Source organism: Lucilia sericata, unplaced genomic scaffold (assembly GCF_015586225.1).
Source record: "Lucilia sericata isolate MDLA Ls3-8-SP2 unplaced genomic scaffold, ASM1558622v1 Contig000466F_arrow, whole genome shotgun sequence".
In the NCBI taxonomy this organism is placed as follows: domain Eukaryota; kingdom Metazoa; phylum Arthropoda; class Insecta; order Diptera; family Calliphoridae; genus Lucilia; species Lucilia sericata.
The window spans coordinates 191,498-205,425 of record NW_023994481.1 but is presented as its reverse complement, the minus strand read 5'-3'; the positions used below and the strand labels follow the sequence as shown (position 1 = coordinate 205,425).

General features: G+C 30.5%; 1 protein-coding gene across 3 annotated transcripts in view; it reads left to right on the top strand.

Annotated features, from left to right (window-relative positions):
- Window positions 1-13,928, top strand: part of LOC119605228 (sodium-dependent nutrient amino acid transporter 1) — an 80,069-nt gene that overhangs the window by 46,112 nt on the left and 20,029 nt on the right. The window contains exon 1 of one of the 3 annotated variants that reach the window (XM_037958198.1): window positions 10,407-10,861. The exons of 1 other annotated variant lie outside the window; for it this stretch is intronic. The gene's annotated coding sequence lies outside the window, so the exon portion shown is untranslated. Of the gene's footprint in view, window positions 1-10,406; window positions 10,862-13,928 lie in introns of those variants that run through there. One more of the 3 variants, XM_037958199.1, reaches the window with a different exon arrangement.

Genomic DNA, 13,928 nt, shown 5'->3' with positions numbered 1-13,928 from the left:
ATTACTCAGACAAAACTAGAGCAGGGCCACATTGGAAATTTAGCAGGAACAACAATTAAAAGAAATAAAAACGTAAACTTTCAAAACGTTATTAGATTAGAATACTAAGCATACACACAAACATATATAGATTAGTCTAGTCTATAGTCTAGTCTATAGTCTAGTCTATAGTCTAGTCTATAGTCTAGTCTATAGTCTAGTCTATAGTCTAGTCTAGTCTAGTCTATAGTCTAGTCTATAGTCTAGTCTATAGTCTAGTCTATAGTCTAGTCTATAGTCTAGTCTATAGTCTAGTCTATAGTCTAGTCTATAGTCTAGTCTATAGTCTAGTCTATAGTCTATAGTCTAGTCTATAGTCGTCTATAGTCTAGTCTATAGTCTAGTCTATAGTCTAGTCTATAGTCTAGTCTATAGTCTAGTCTATAGTCTAGTCTATAGTAGTCTATAGTCTAGTCTATAGTCTAGTCTATAGTCTAGTCTATAGTCTAGTCTATAGTCTAGTCTATAGTCTAGTCTATAGTCTAGTCTATAGTCTAGTCTATAGTCTAGTCTATAGTCTAGTCTATAGTCTAGTATAGTCTAGTCTATAGTCTAGTCTATAGTCTAGTCTATAGTCTAGTCTATAGTCTAGTCTATAGTCTAGTATAGTCTAGTCTATAGTCTAGTCTATAGTCTAGTCTATAGTCTAGTCTATAGTCTAGTCTATAGTCTAGTCTATAGTCTAGTCTATAGTCTAGTCTATAGTCTAGTCTATAGTCTAGTCTATAGTCTAGTCTATAGTCTAGTCATAGTCTAGTCTATAGTCTAGTCTATAGTCTAGTCTATAGTCTCTATAGTCTAGTCTATAGTCTAGTCTATAGCCTAGTCTATAGTCTAGTCTATAGTCTAGTCTATAGTCTCTCTATAGCTAGTCTATAGTCTAGTCTATAGTCTAGTCTATAGTCTAGTCTATAGTCTAGTTATGTATAGTCTATAGTCTAGTCTATAGTCTAGTCTATAGTCTAGTCTATAGTCTAGTCTATAGTCTAGTCTATAGTCTAGTCTATAGTCTAGTCTATAGTCTAGTCTATAGTCTAGTCTATAGTCTAGTCTATAGTCTAGTCTATAGTCTAGTCTATAGTCTAGTCTATAGTCTAGTCTAGTCTAGTCTATAGTCTAGTCTATAGTCTAGTCTATAGTCTAGTCTATAGTCTAGTCTATAGTCTAGTCTATAGTCTAGTCTATAGTCTAGTCTAGTCTAGTCTATAGTCTAGTCTATAGTCTAGTCTATAGTCTAGTCTATAGTCTAGTCTATAGTCTAGTCTATAGTCTAGTCTATAGTCTAGTCTATAGTCTAGTCTATAGTCTAGTCTATAGTCTAGTCTATAGTCTAGTCTATAGTCTAGTCTATAGTCTAGTCTATAGTCTAGTCTATAGTCTAGTCTATAGTCTAGTCTATAGTCTAGTCTATAGTCTAGTCTATAGTCTAGTCTATAGTCTAGTCTATAGTCTAGTCTATAGTCTAGTCTATAGTCTAGTCTATAGTCTAGTCTATAGTCTAGTTAGTCGTCTATAGTCTAGTCTATAGTCTAGTCTATAGTCTAGTCTATAGTCTAGTCTATAGTATAGTCTATAGTCTAGTCTATAGTCTAGTCTATAGTCTCTATAGTCTAGTCTATAGTCTAGTCTATAGTCTAGTCTATAGTCTAGTCTATAGTCTAGTCTATAGTCTAGTCTATAGTCTAGTCTATAGTATAGTCTAGTCTATAGTCTAGTCTATAGTCTAGTCTATAGTCTAGTCTATAGTCTAGTCTATAGTCTAGTCTATAGTCTAGTCTATAGTCTAGTCTATAGTCTAGTCTATAGTCTAGTCTATAGTCTAGTCTAAAGTATATTCTATAGTCTGGTTTATTTTCTAGTTATAGTCTTGTCTATTGTCTAGTTTATAGTCTGTTCTATTGTCTAGTTAATAGTCTAGTCTATAGTATAGTCTAAAATCCATTCTACGGTCCAGTTATAGGCTAATCTATAGTTTGGTTTGTAGTCTAGTCTAATCCTTATTAGGGTGTGAAGAGCTTCTTTGATTATAAAAGTTGCTTTTGCCTCTCTCTAATGTTGTTTACATTAAGCTCCCTTAATTGTTATTGTTCCTTTTTGCTTTATTCTTTGCTCTCTCACCTTTAGACTTTCTCAATTCAAATTGAGCCTCTTAGTTAATTGATGAACTTGAATTTTTGACACTTTGCTTTAAATTTAATTCTTAAGCAATTAGTCTATTGCAGCATTCCTTTTAGGACGGTTCGGTGATCGGAAAATAACGCGAGTGATGATTACTCTAGTAAAAAAGTGTAATAAAAAAGTGAAATCATAATTAAAAGTGTCAGTTTTTAAATAATTAAAATTATAAAACTGTCTAAAATAAAATGAAATTTATTAAAATTATTATATTTCTTTAATTGGTGAAAATGCAAAAAGTCTAATATATTAAAGTGCATTAAATAGTGTTTTAAAAATAAAATTTCTTAATATTAATAAAAAAGTTTTTACTAAAATTAATCCTTTTTTTAAAGAAAATAAATTCTTTATGAAATATGTAAATGCGTAATTAAAATGCAGCAGCAGCTCTGCATTTTCTCTGCTTTTCTTTATTAGTTTTGTGTTAAAAAATTCATTTCTTTGCGTTGCGTTTCGTTCGTTGTTAGTGTTTTTGCTGTAAAAAATAAATCGATCATTAAGCCTGTCCGAACAGGATCAATTGTAAAAGCAACAAACAGCAGCAGAATTCTTAAGGTATGTAAATTAATTTTTTTTATTACTTTTGTTCAAAGAGTGAAGCAATTAAGAGATAATTGCAAAAAATGAAATATTAAGAGAAACCAGGCATGGGAATGAGACTAATGTATTGTTTAGTGTGTAACGTAGACTAGACTATAGACTAGACTATAGACTAGTCTATAGACTAGACTATAGACTAGACTATAGACTAGGCTATAGACTAGATTATAGACTAGACCATAGACTAGACTATAGACTAGACTATAACTAGACCATAGACTAGACTATAGACTAGACTATAGACTAGACTATAGACTAGACTATAGACTAGACTATAGACTAGACTATGACTAGACTAGTAGACTATAGACTAGACTATAGACTAGACTATAGACTAGATATGACTAGACTATAGACTAGACTATAGACTAGACTATAGACTAGACTATAGACTAGACTATAGACTAGACTATAGACTAGACTATAGACTAGACTATAGACTAGACTATAGACTAGACTATAGACTAGACTATAGACTAGACTATAGACTAGACTATAGACTAGACTATAGACTAGACTATAGACTAGACTATAGACTAGACTATAGACTAGACTATAGACTAGACTATAGACTAGACTATAGACTAGACTATAGACTAGACTATAGACTAGACTATAGACTAGACTATAGACTAGACTATAGACTAGACTATAGACTAGACTATAGACTAGACTATAGACTAGACTATAGACTAGACTATAGACTAGACTATAGACTAGACTATAGACTAGACTATAGACTAGACTATAGACTAGACTATAGACTAGACTATAGACTAGACTATAGACTAGACTATAGACTAGACTATAGACTAGACTATGACTAGACTATAGACTAGACTATAGACTAGACTATAGACTAGACTATAGACTAGACTATAGACTAGACTATAGACTAGATTAGACTATAGACTAGACTATAGACTAGACTATAGACTAGACTATAGACTAGACTATAGACTAGACTATAGACTAGACTATAGACTAGACTATAGACGATAGACTATAGACTAGACTATAGACTAGACTATAGACTAGACTAGACTATAGACTAGACTATAGACTAGACTATAGACTAGACTATAGACTAGACTATAGACGAGACTAGACTATAGACTAGACTATAGACTAGACTATAGACTAGACTATAGACTAGACTATAGACTAGACTATAGACTAGACTATAGACTAGACTATAGACTAGACTATAGACTAGACTATAGACTAGACTATAGACTAGACTAGAGACTAGACTATAGACTAGACTATAGACTAGACTATAGACTAGACTAGACTAGATAGACTATAGACTAGACTATAGACTAGACTATAGACTAGACTATAATAGACTAGACTAGATAAGACTAGACTATAGACTAGACTATAGACTAGACTATAGACTAGACTATAGACTAGACTATAGACTAGACTAGACTATAGACTAGACTATAGACTAGACTATAGACTAGACTATAGACTAGACTATAGACTAGACTAGACTAGACTATAGACTAGACTAGACTATAGACTAGACTATAGACTAGACTATAGACTAGACTATAGACTAGACTATAGACTAGACTATAGACTAGACTATAGACTGATAGACTAGACTATAGACTAGACTATGACTAGACTATAGACTAGACTATAGACTAGACTATAGACTAGACTATAGACTAGACTATAGACTGACTATAGACTAGACTAGACTATAGACTAGACTATAGACTAGACTATAGACTAGACTATAGACTAGACTATAGACTAGACTATAGACTAGACTATAGACTAGACTATAGACTAGACTATAGACTAGACTATAGATAGACTAGACTATAGACTAGACTATAGACTAGACTATAGACTAGACTATAGACTAGATATAGACTAGACATAGACTAGACTATAGACTAGACTATAGACTAGACTATAGACTAGACTATAGACTAGACTATAGAGACTATAGACTAGACTATAGACTAGACTATAGACTAGACTATAGACTAGACTATAGACTAGACTATAACTAGACTAGATAGACTATAGACTAGACTATAGACTAGACTATAGACTAGGCTATAGACTAGACTATAGACTAGACTATAGACTAGACTATAGACTAGACTATAGACTAGACTATAGACTAGACTATAGACTAGACTAGACTAGACTATAGACTAGACTATAGACTAGACTATAGACTAGACTATAGACTAGACTATAGACTAGACTATAGACTAGACTATAGACTAGACTATAGACTAGACTATAGACTAGACTATAGACTAGACTATAGACTAGACTATAGACTAGACTATAGACTAGACTATAGACTAGACTATAGACTAGACTATAGACTAGACTAGACTAGACTATAGACTAGATAAACTAGACTATAGACTAGACTATAGACTAGACTATAGACTAGACTATAGACTAGACTATAGACTAGACTATAGACTAGACTATAGACTAGACTAAAGATTAGACTATAGATTAGACTATAGACTAGACTATAGACTAGACTATAGACTAGACTATAGACTAGACTATAGACTAGACTATAGAGTAGACTATAGACTAGACTATAGGTAGACTATAGACTAGACTATAGACTAGACTATAGACTAGACTAAAACTACACTATAGACTAGACTACACTATAGACTAGACTACACTATAGACTAGACTACACTATAGACTAGACTACACTATAGACTAGACACTATAGACTAGACTATAGACTTGACTATAGAGTAGACTATAGACTAGACTATAGACTAGACTATAGACTAGACTATAGACTAGACTATAGACTAGACTATAGACTAGACTATAGACTAGACTAGACTAGACTATAGACTAGACTATAGACGACTATAGACTAGACTATAGACTAGACTATAGACTAGACTATAGACTAGACTATAGACTAGACTATAGACTAGACTATAGACTAGACTATAGACTAGACTATAGACTAGACTATAGACTAGACTATAGACTAGACTATAGACTAGACTATAGACTAGACTATAGACTAGACTATAGACTAGACTATAGACTAGACTATAGACTAGACTATAGACTAGACTATAGACTAGACTATAGACTAGACTATAGACTAGACTATAGACTAGACTATAGACTAGACTATAGACTAGACTATAGACTAGACTAGACTAGACCTATAGACTAGACTATAGACTAGGACTATAGACTAGACTATACTAGACTATAGACTAGACTATAGACTAGACTATACTAGACTATAGACTAGACTATAGACTAGACTATAGACTAGACTATAGACTATACTAGACTAGACTATACTACTAGACTAGCCTAGACTATACCACTAGACTATACACTAGACTATACACTAGACTATACACTAGACTATACACTAGACTATACACTTAGACTATACACTACAGTATAGACTAGACTATAGATGTCGATAGTGCAGTCTAGTGTAGTCTAGTCTATAAATTCATCTGTTAACTCTTCCATAGTCTATGTAATATCGTCTTCAGTCTCGTCTATAAACTCGTCTATTTTTAATTAAGTAACATTCATTGTTCATTATGATGTTAGTTATTAATTAATACATAATCAATACGAGTATTTACAAATGTATATAAGAAATTTACTATTTTAAATTTTTTTATAAATTAATACTACTATGTAAAGTATGATCATTGATCAATAAGCGTAAAATTTTTAGCATCAGACAGTCAGTTATGTGGAAAAAATCTCTAGACAATAATTGTAACCGATAATAAATTGAATTTGTTTATAATGAAAACAACCCTACATTAGATAGATAACGACTTCTACAACAAATTATGTGTAGACACACCCACTTTACAAAATGGTCATGTTAACTTCTATTAAATATAAGCAAATTTTTACTTACATATTATATTAGGTTGGCCACCTTAGCTTATCTTTAAGAAAACTGATAAATCATTGTAAAAAACACCTACAAAATGTTAAACCTTGAAATACTGCTTAAGAAGTTTAAGAAGATAAACATTAAATTGTTTTGAAGATTTCCTAATTACTTTAAAATAACAGTGATAAAAATAAAACTATAAGGGGTTTAGATACAATTAAGATAATAGTCTTGGCTATAAACTCGCCTAGAGCCTCTTTAAAATTTATATATAATCGTTTTCAAACTCGTCTATAGTGTAGTATATAAACTTGTCTATAGTGTGGTCCGTAAACTCGTCTATAGTGTAGTCAATAAACTCGTCTATAAACTTGCCTATTGTGTCGTCTATAAACTCGTTTATAGTGTAGTCTATAAACTCGTCTATAGTATGGTCCGTAAACTCGTCTATAAACTCGCCTATTGTGTCGTCTATAAACTAGTTTATAGTGTAGTCTATAAACTCGTTTACAAACTCTATCTATAAACTCGCCTATTGTGTCGTCTGTAAACTCGTCTATAGTGTAGTCTAAAAACTCTGTATAGTATCGTCTATAAACTTATCTGTAGCTTAGTTTATAAACTTGTCTATAGTCTATAGTGTAGTCTATAAACTCATCTATAGTGTTGTCTATAAACTTGTCTACAGTGGCGTCTATAAAATCGTATATAGTGTCGTCTGTAAACTCGCCTATAGTTGTAGTTTATAAACTCGCTTATTGTGACGTCTATAAACTCGTCTATAGTGTAGTTTGTAAACTCGCTTATTGTGACGTCTATAAACTTGTCTATAGTGTAGTATATAAACTCGTCTATAAACTCGCATTTTGTGTCGTCTATAAACTCGTCTATAGTTTCGTCTATAAGCCTTTCTAGAAACTTGTCTATAGTGACATCTATAATCTCGTCTATAGTGTAGTCTATAAACTCGTCTATAGTGTTGTCTATAAACTCGTATATAGTGTCGTTATAAAATTGTCTATAGTGTGTTGAATAAACTCGTTTATAGTGTAGTCTATAAACTCCTCTATAGAGTCGTCTGTAAACTCGTCTATAGTGTCGTCTATAATGTCGTCCATAAACTTGACTATAGTGTCGTCTATAAACATGTCTATAGTGTCGTCTATAATATCGTCTATCTCGTCTACAGTGTCGTCTATAAATTCGTACATAGAGTCGTCTATAGTGTCGTCCATAAACTTTTGTATAGTGTGGTCTATAAACTCGTCTAAAGTGTCGTCTATAAAGTCTACTATAGTGTCAGTTAGTTAGTTAGTTAGCTAGTTAGTTAGGTAGTTAGTTAGTTAGTTAGTTAGTTAGTTAGTTAGTTAGTTAGTTAGTTAGTTAGTTAGTTAGCTAGTTAGTTAGTTAGTTAGTTAGTTAGTTAGTTAGTTAGTTAGTAGTTAGTTAGTTAGTTAGTTAGTTAGTAGTTAGTTAGTTAGTTAGTTAGTTAGTTAGTAGTTAGTTAGTTAGTAGTTAGTTAGTTAGTTAGTTAGTTAGTTAGTTAGTTAGTTAGTTAGTTAGTTAGTTAGTTAGTAGTTAGTTAGTTAGTTAGTTAGTTAGTTAGTTAGTTAGTTTAGTTAGTTAGTTAGTTAGTTAGTTAGTAGTTAGTTAGTTAGTTAGTTAGTAGTTAGTTAGTTAGTAGTTAGTTAGTTAGTTAGTAGTTAGTTAGTTAGTTAGTTAGTTAGTTAGTTAGTTAGTTAGTTAGTAGTTAGTTAGTAGTTAGTTAGTAGTTAGTTAGTTAGTTAGTTAGTTAGTTAGTTAGTTAGTTAGTTAGTTAGTTAGTTAGTTAGTTAGTTAGTTAGTTAGTTAGTTAGTTAGTTAGTTAGTTAGTTAGTTAGTTAGTTAGTTAGTTAGTTTAGTTAGTTAGTTAGTTAGTTAGTTAGTTAGTTAGTTAGTTAGTTAGTTAGTTAGTTAGTAGTTAGTTAGTAGTTAGTTAGTAGTTAGTTAGTAGTTAGTTGTTAGTTAGTTAGTTAGTTAGTTAGTTAGTTAGTTAGTTAGTTAGTTAGTTAGTAGTTAGTTAGTTAGTTAGTTAGTTAGTTAGTTAGTTAGTTAGTTAGTTAGTTAGTTAGTTAGTTAGTTAGTTAGTAGTTAGTTAGTTAGTTAGTAGTTAGTTAGTTAGTTAGTTAGTTAGTTAGTTAGTTAGTTAGTTAGTTAGTTAGTTAGTTAGTTAGTTAGTTAGTAGTTAGTTAGTTAGTTAGTTAGTTAGTTAGTTAGTTAGTTAGTTAGTTAGTTAGTTAGTTAGTTAGTTAGTTAGTTAGTTAGTTAGTTAGTTAGTTAGTTAGTTAGTTAGTTAGTTAGTTAGTTAGTTAGTTAGTAGTTAGTTAGTTAGTTAGTTAGTTAGTTAGTTAGTTAGTTAGTTAGTTAGTTAGTAGTTAGTTAGTTAGTTAGTTAGTTAGTTAGTAGTTAGTTAGTTAGTTAGTTAGTTAGTTAGTTAGTTAGTTAGTTAGTTAGTTAGTTAGTTAGTTAGTTAGTTAGTTAGTTAGTTAGTTAGTTAGTTAGTTAGTTAGTTAGTTAGTTAGTTAGTTAGTTAGTTAGTTAGTTAGTTAGTTAGTTAGTTAGTTAGTTAGTTAGTTAGTTAGTTAGTTAGTTAGTTAGTTAGTTAGTTAGTTAGTTAGTTAGTTAGTTAGTTAGTTAGTTAGTTAGTTAGTTAGTTAGTTAGTTAGTTAGTTAGTTAGTTAGTTAGTTAGTTAGTTAGTTAGTTAGTTAGTTAGTTAGTTAGTTAGTTAGTTAGTTAGTTAGTTAGTTAGTTAGTTAGTTAGTTAGTTAGTTAGTTAGTTAGTTAGTTAGTTAGTTAGTAGTAGTTAGTTAGTTAGTTAGTTAGTTAGTTAGTTAGTTAGTTAGTTAGTTAGTTAGTTAGTTAGTTAGTTAGTTAGTTAGTTAGTAGTTAGTTAGTTAGTTAGTTAGTTAGTTAGTTAGTTAGTTAGTTAGTTAGTTAGTTAGTTAGTTAGTTAGTTAGTTAGTTAGTTAGTTAGTTAGTTAGTTAGTTAGTTAGTTAGTTAGTTAGTTAGTTAGTTAGTTAGTTAGTTAGTTAGTTAAGTAATTAGTAAGAATAGCTTTCATCTTCGTTTGTTTCCGTCTCCGCTTCATAGTGACATCAATATTAAGAAAAGTAACATTATGTGACGTCATTTACATCTACGAGATCCCGTGCTCGACGTCTATAGCCGTCATTTGCATCAACATATTAATTTAGTTGGCATAAAAATTATGTTAATATTTATTAAAATATTAATAAAATTTCAATAAGTTCATATGCAAAACGTGCGTAATAAATTAAATTCACGTTTTGCAATTTCTTTGGCTTCAAACAATATTAAATATTTGACATTAATATTCATGGAATACAAATGGATCTAAATTCAAACCCTTCAAACCTTTTTAATAACTGTCTATAAATTGTCTATTTTATTTGCATATTTACTACATAATTTATTTAACTGTATGCATATAGAAGATATGAGTATATAACAAATTCATATCTATGTACTAGAGCCGATGTTGTTGTTGATCAGATACATTTGTTTTTATGTCTAGTAGATAGATTAAAACCGAACCAGAGCAGCGTACTGATTCTGTATATAGCTGTGATTTTTTTTTTTTTTTTTGTTTTAATGAAAAGACAATTAAAATATCTGGTTAAACATAACAGCACAGCTTATCAATCTCTCAGTTGATCAGGCCTTGTCATAACAAACGGTTAAACTTTGAAATAACTTGGGGGAAAAAAGTGGATAAAAGGCGGATAAATGAGAATTATGGATAAAGTTTTATGTGGGAAGAAGTACTAATAAAAAAAAAGGATTTGAATAAAAATTACAATAAATTGAAAAACAAAAATATTAAAAACTATAAAAATATCCTGCGAAAAAGGATTTTTGACAAAAAAAGTGTGTTTTAAATTATTTAAAAATAAAAAAAGTGAAAAGTGTTTAACATTTTCTCAAATGTAAAATTAAAGAAAATTTTAAAAGTGAACTAAATATAAAATAATTACAACGTTTTTGTCTAATAGACGAAAACCCGTGAGTAGTGTTTTTAAAATTCTACAAAAAATTTACTTCAAAATTATAAAAATAACGTGTTTTTCCATTAATTAAACTAAGGGTAAACATTTTAATAGTTGACAATTAACAATTGCTTATAAACTATATCTAATAATTATATTTTTTTATACCATCCATATATGACTCTTTTATGATCGAATCTCAGTCTTAACTTTCATTGGATATTTGTCAACCTTTTTAAGATTTAGTGTTTTGTTTTCTCCAAAGAAAAGAAAGTGTTTTTCAAATAAATGATAAGATTATCACGAATTTTTACTTACCTTAATAAAATTTTATATTATCTCATTAAATGAACTTTTTTTTTTAAATGAAGATTTGTTTAAATATTTTAATAATGCTACTTTGTAGTAAATTGCATTATTATCATTATTATCATATATTAATATCAACAAATATTATAAAAACAAAATTTACATGTTTTTTTGAGATGAAATGTTTTAAAAATTTTCATATTTGTTTAATGATTAGAAAGGTTCAAAAACCCTTAATAACAAAAACTGACAAAAGAATTTAGACTAAACTATAGACCAGACTAGACTGTAGACTATACAATAGACTAGACTATAGACTAGACTAGACCAGACTATAGACTAGACTATAGACTAAACTATAGACTAGACTATACACTAAACTATAGACTAGACTATAGATAGTTCAGTTCTAGTTAAGTTCTACTTCAACTCTACTTCAGATCTAGTTCAGTTCTAGTTCAGTTCTAGTTCAGTTCTAGTTCAGTTCTAGTTCAGTTCTAGTTCAGTTCTAGTTCAGTTCTAGTTCAATTCTTGTTCAGTTCTAGTTCAGTTCTTGTTTAGTTCTTGTTCAGTTCTAGTTCAGTTGTAGTTCATTTCTAGTTCAGTTCTTGTTCAGTTCTAGTTCAGTTCTAGTTCAGTTCTAGTTCAGTTCTAGTTCAGTTCTAGTTCAGTTCTAGTTCAGTTCTAGTTCAGTTCTAGTTCAGTTCTAGTTCAGTTCTAGTTCAGTTCTAGTTCAGTTCTAGTTCAGTTCTAGTTCAGTTCTAGTTCAGTTCTAGTTCAGTTCTAGTTCAGTTCTAGTTCAGTTCTAGTTCAGTTCTAGTTCAGTTCTAGTTCAGTTCTAGTTCAGTTCTAGTTCAGTTCTAGTTCAGTTCTAGTTCAAGTTCAGTTCTAGTTCAGTTCTAGTTCAGTTCTAGTTCAGTTCTAGTTCTAGTTCTAGTTCAAGTTCAGTTCTAGTTCAGTTCTAGTTCAGTACTAGTTCAGTTCTAGTTCAGTTCTAGTTTAGTTCTAGTTCAGTTCTAGTTCAGTTCTAGTTCAGTTCTAGTTCATTTCTAGTTCAGTTCTAGTTCAGTTCTAGTTCATTTCTAGTTCAGTTCTAGGTCAGTTCTAGTTCAGTTCTAGTTCAGTTCTAGTTCAGTTCTAGTTCAGTTCTAGTTCAGTTCTAGTTCAGTTCTAGTTCAGTTCTAGTTCAGTTCTAGTTCAGTTCTAGTTCAGTTCTAGTTCAGTTCTAGTTCAGTTCTAGTTCAGTTCTAGTTCAAGTTCAGTTCTAGTTCAGTTCTAGTTCAGTTCTAGTTCAGTTCTAGTTCAGTTCTAGTACAGTTCTAGTTCAGTTCTAGTTCAGTTCTAGTTCAGTTCTAGTTCAGTTCTAGTTCAGTTCTAGTTCAGTTCTAGTTCAGTTCTAGTTCAGTTCTAGTTCAATTCTTGTTCAGTTCTAGTTCAGTTCTTGTTTAGTTCTTGTTCAGTTCTAGTTCAGTTGTAGTTCATTTCTAGTTCAGTTGTAGTTCAGTTCTAGTTCAGTTCTAGTTCAGTTCTAGTTTAGTTCTAGTTCAGTTCCAGTTCAATTCTAGTTCAGTTCTAGTTCAGTTCTAGTTCAGTTCTAGTTCAGTTCTAGTTCAGTTCTAGTTCAGTTCTAGTTCAGTTCTAGTTCAGTTCTAGTTCAGTTCTAGTTCAGTTCTAGTTCAGTTCTAGTTCAGTTCTAGTTCAGTTCTAGTTCAGTTCTAGTTCAGTTCTAGTTCAGTTCTAGTTCAGTTCTAGTTCAGTTCTAGTTCAAATCTAGTTCAGTTCTAGTTCAGTTCTAGTTCAGTTCTAGTTCAGTTCAAGTTCAGTTCTAGTCCAGTTCTAGTTCAGTTCTAGTTCAGTTCTAGTTCAGTTCTAGTTCAGTTCTAGTTCAGTTCTAGTTCAGTTCTAGTTCAGTTCTAGTTCAGTTCTAGTTGAGTTCTAGTTCAGTTCTAGTTCAGTTCTAGTTCAGTTCTAGTTCAGTTCTAGTTCAGTTCTAGTTCAGTTCTAGTTCAGTTCTAGTTCAGTTCTAGTTCAATTCTAGTTCAGTTCTAGTTCAGTTCTAGTTCAATTCTAGTTCAGTTCAGTTCTAGATTAGTTCAGTTCAAGTTCAGTTCTACCTCAGTGCTAAATTTTCGCATGCATTTATGATTAATAGCCTAAATGAATTAGATTTGTCTCATTCGATTAGACACATACATTTAAAGATTTATATATATACTTACACCCCTGTCAAGGCACTAGTTCGTTCTGTTATCAGTTGTAAGAAATCTTAAGCGTGGTTCTTAACTGAACTTTTTCCTTAATAAAATTCCTCAGTATTTTTGTTAGGTATCATTAAGCAGCATTGCATTATGCATTTTATCAATAACAAAAAACATATAAAATTTATTTTACAAAGACTTGTATTTGATTATTGTTTTAAATTTTATGAAAAGTATAAAAAAAAATTAACACGCTTATCAATAATAATAATAAAAAGTGCAACAAATATCTAGACATTTGAAAATAAATGGTCAATGGAAGGGAATTAATATACAGAGCGCGAATGTCAATAACATAAAAGCAAAAAAATTAGAAAAAAAATTATGTAAATAACAGGGATGGAAAATGGAGATATTTCTTACGAAATCTTTTACCAAAAGTTAAAGTAAAATTTCTGACAGGAATAGATAAGACTGTGTTTGAATTTTATTTGATAATTTTCAAGTTATGTTTCTTTTTCAAGGAAACTAAAAACTACTGCTACTTCCATCCCTGTTATCATCACACACATAATTCATTTACAGTTGCAAGCCATTGTCTTTCTTTCGGTCTAGATGTTTTTTTTTCTCATCTTTTAAGTATTGATTTGCATAGTTA